This window comes from Leptidea sinapis, chromosome 8 (genome assembly GCF_905404315.1).
Source record: "Leptidea sinapis chromosome 8, ilLepSina1.1, whole genome shotgun sequence".
Lineage (NCBI taxonomy): Eukaryota > Metazoa > Arthropoda > Insecta > Lepidoptera > Pieridae > Leptidea > Leptidea sinapis.
Genome location: NC_066272.1, coordinates 7,135,223 through 7,139,532, shown reverse-complemented (window position 1 = coordinate 7,139,532; position 4,310 = coordinate 7,135,223). Strand labels below are relative to the sequence as shown.

Below are 4,310 nucleotides of genomic sequence, written 5' to 3'. Positions count from 1 at the left end.
TGTTATTTGACAAACTTTTTAACACACTCATACTATCACTAACTATTACCCACTTCTTATTAAGTTGATTTTGTTTCTTAATATGCTTTAAAGCAAAAAGAATAGCGACGGCTTCAGCAGTAAAAATACTGGCATATCTATTAATCTTAAAGCCAATACCCTTCCTAATTTCAGGAAGGTAGATTGCAAAAGAAACATTATTATTGTTTTTTGCGCCATCCGTATAAACAAATTTACAATTAGACCATTCTGACAATAATACATGAACCTCCTCTTTTGAAGTTAAATTTGGATCTATTACAACATTAATTGCAGAATATTTACATCGAAAAGAACCTGCATGGCAGGGAAGTATATCATTATTCCGATGAATATTTAAATCTTGTAGAAATTTAAAAAATGAAGAAAAATCTTGCAAGATAAACAACTGTCTCGGAAATGAAGACGATTGATAAGCAATAAGATTCTTAAGAAGATTGTTCGTCGGCAAGCTATAGAGCTTTAAAATAAATCTTTCTTTAAGATAACTAAATCTAATACACAAAGGAGGAAGGTTGGCCTCGATTTGCATAGCAGCTATTGGGCTAGTTTTAAGTGCACCCAATATTGTACGCATACATTTATTTTGTATTTTATCCAGACTATTAACAATTTTGCTGTCTGCGGCGAAACAATGAAAGCCATATTCAAAATGACTACGAATAAGCGATTTATACAAAATTAACAATATTTTAGGGTCCGCTCCCCACGACGTTGCACACAAAGATTTTAATACATTATAAGCTTTATTCGCTTTAATTATAACACTATCTGTATATTTTTTCCAAGAAAGTTTTGGAGTAAATGTTACACCTAGAAATTTTATGTCACATGAAATAGGCAGTGGAATGCCATTGTATAAAATGGGAGGCAATATGATGCGTTTACGACCAATCACAAAGACTTTTGATTTGGTTGGATTTACATTTAAATTAAGATAAGAAAAGTATTGATATAAATTTACAAGTGCTTTATTAATAGTAGCGGCTAAATTAATCAGATCAACTCCCGATACATAGACGACTAAGTCATCTGCATACTGTAGGTTTACTATATTTGGCCCCAAAATAAGGTTCAATCGTCTTATGTACATAATAAAAATTAAAGGAGACAATATTCCCCCCTGACAAACACCTAGAGAAGAAAGTCGTGGTCCATACAAATGTTTATTAAATTTTACATATACTTTTCTGTCAGTCAAAAAGGATTGCATCCAATTTATTATTTTACCTGGTATCCCTAACATTGATAACTCGTCACAAAGCACGGCAATATTTACACTATTGAAGGCACCTGAGATGTCAAAAAATACAGACAAAAGATATTGATTACTTGCTAAACATTGATGCGCATCAAGCTGTAACTGCGCTATACTCTCCCTAGAAGACCGACCTTTGCGAAAACCAAACTGATTATTAGGCAAAAGACAATTTTGTTCTATAAAGAACTCGAGACGTTGTTTTAGAAGCTGCTCAAATATCTTCCCAACACAAGACGTGAGAGCTATAGGTCTATAAGAGTCAGGTAACATTTTATTTTTGTCTGGCTTTAAAACTGGGATTAAACAGTCTGTTTTCCATTCTGCAGGAATAGTATTCTCCTTCCATAGGCGATTAAGATTATTTAAAAAGATGTTGAGACTGTGGCAATTAAGTTTTTTGAGTAAAATATATGGAATGGTATCAAGACCGAAAGATGTATCTCTTCTAGTAAATAAAGCGGATTTTAGTTCTTGTAAAGAAAAAGGCTCTATCAAATATTTATTACTATCATTAACAACATTTACATAGTTAGTTAACTCATTTGATACAAAGTCAGAAGTATACTTTTGTAGAAAATCTGGAATCCAACTATCATTCAACACACTGTCAGGAATGTAAGTTTTGTTAAATTTGCGCATGTATTTCCAAATTGAAGACAAAGGAGTACAACGATTAAATGAATTGCACAAGCCTATCCAGCTATTTCTTCTTTCACTTTTTAAGATAAGTTTTTTTAAAGCCCGCAATCTCTTAAACTCCACATAATTTTCATCAGTGGAGTTGTTTTTAAAATTAATGTAACCATTTTTAGCATTTAAAACTGCTTCTGTACACCTCTGATTCCACCAAGGCGACCAAGGATATTTAAAAGATTTTTGTGAACAAGAACTAGTAGCATTATTACTATTAGAACTTTTGGAAAACAGACAGCTAGGGATTGACTGCTTGGCAGCAGAAAGTAAAATATTACAAAAGGAATTAAAAGCATCTATTGAAGATAAAGTGTCAAATTTAACATCATCCAAATAAGAAACAACTAAGTTACTATACATATTCCAATTCACCTGCTTATAATTAGGGTGAGTGGGCAAATGTAGATTATTACATAATGTGTTTTGCAAACTAATACTATCACTACTTACTGCCATTTTTATTATTACAGGGAGATGATAACTACTGCCCAGAGGACTGTCAATAACTGACCAGTCACATAAAAGAGCCAAAGATGGAGTTACCAAAGACAAGTCAAGAGCATTAGGACGCCAAGATGGAGATCCTATTGTGGTAGCTTGACCATTATTCAGAATAACAAGACCATTCTCATCTATAACCTCTAAAACATCTTTACCTCGAGGCAATGTATCAACACATCCCCACAACATGTGATGAGCATTGAAATCACCTGCAAATATCATTGGCTCTGGAATGGACTTAATTAAACTGTTTAAATTGTTTTTATTAAATGGAGGATTTGAATTGGAAGGACTGTAAAAACTCACAATACTCAGTTCTTTGTTATTAATTTTAATTTTAATGCAAACATTTTGTAGAGCACTATCGTAATATGTATTTATGTTAGAAAATGTGATAGTATTATGAATAAAAATTGCTACACCATTGTGTTTATTACCACAATCATTCCTTATTGTGTTATAGCCTTTTATTAAAAAATACTGATGTGGTTTTAACCAAGTTTCCGAAATTATAGCAATATGGATATGATTTTCATATAAAAACCTTGTAAAAATAAGCCTATTACTAATAATACTTTGAGCGTTCCACTGCACTATATTCAATGTATCCATAATAACAATTAACTAGGTGTCTTTTTTCTAAAAGTGTTATTCAGAATTTCCTTAATACTATTTGAATTTATAGTTAACTTATCTTTATTTGTACAAATTTGTAAAACTGCTTCAACCAAGAGGTTCATAAATTTGTCAGATTTTATAAGATTGCTCAGGTGTGTGTCAATATACTTTGAGTTTAATTGAGGGAAAGCAGATTCATTGAAGAGATCTGAGTATCTAACACTACGGGACTTCACTTTGCTTTCTTCAATTTTTTGTTTTTTCAGAGGACAGGTAGATGAGATAGCTATGTGATCTCCACCACAGTTGGCACATTTTGTTAAAGTTTTTGGACACATTTTAAAATTGTGATTGTCAGAACATATGGAACAAACTTCATTGTTTCTACAAAATTTAGCAATATGGCCAAATTTCATACAGCGTAGACACTGTTTAATAGGGGGTACATATACATTAACCTCATGCCTCCAGTGATCAAGTGTTACATACTCAGGTAACAACGTTGATGCAAATGTGACTGCAACAGTTTGCGTTGGAACAAAGGAGACAACACCCTGTGGGTCTTTTACTCGCCGCATGAACCTTCTCACAGCAATAACTTTTTTACTCGATGCAATTAATTGATGAATTTTTTTGTTGGAGTAATCAGTGGGAACAGAAGTAAGAACTCCAGTGACCTCCGTTTCAGAAGCCGGAATTGAGGCAACCATCTCCAACTCGCTAAGTAACTTTTCATTTTTTAAAAATACATTCGCATTGTTAGGCAGGTCAAAGGTAACACCAACTTTAAAAGCATTAACGGACCTCAGGTGCAACACACCCGATACGCAATGCCTCCTGATTCCATTTGACAGACCCAACCTGTCCTTGTCTGATATTTTGACTTCACCCTGCTTGCGATTGAGAAATACAATAAATTCCTTCTTATTTGAATTTTCGTCGTATAACCTATAATAATTTGTCGCTCTATAAGGGGTATACTTCTCTTTATCCTTTCTTCTTACAATGAGACGTTCAGTCACCTCCGCGTCAGATACCGAGGATTCGGATAGGGGAAGTTCGTCTGCTGGTTCTGCGTCGCTCTGGCCGTTCTTCGGCCTTTTACCTGTACGCTTCCCCATGGCGATGGGGAAGCGCACTTAACAATTTATATATACAAAAATCGAATATTTATAAACCAGGATAAACAATTTACAAG

The 4,310-nt window shown here is 33.6% G+C and overlaps 1 long non-coding RNA gene across 1 annotated transcript; it reads left to right on the top strand.

The window, feature by feature from the left end:
• Positions 1-1,359: 1,359 nt before the first annotated feature.
• Positions 1,360-2,855, top strand: LOC126965818 (uncharacterized). The gene is made up of 3 exons (XR_007729608.1): positions 1,360-1,563; positions 2,113-2,380; positions 2,464-2,855. It is a non-coding gene; the product is annotated as an uncharacterized LOC126965818 (long non-coding RNA).
• Positions 2,856-4,310: the final 1,455 nt, after the last annotated feature.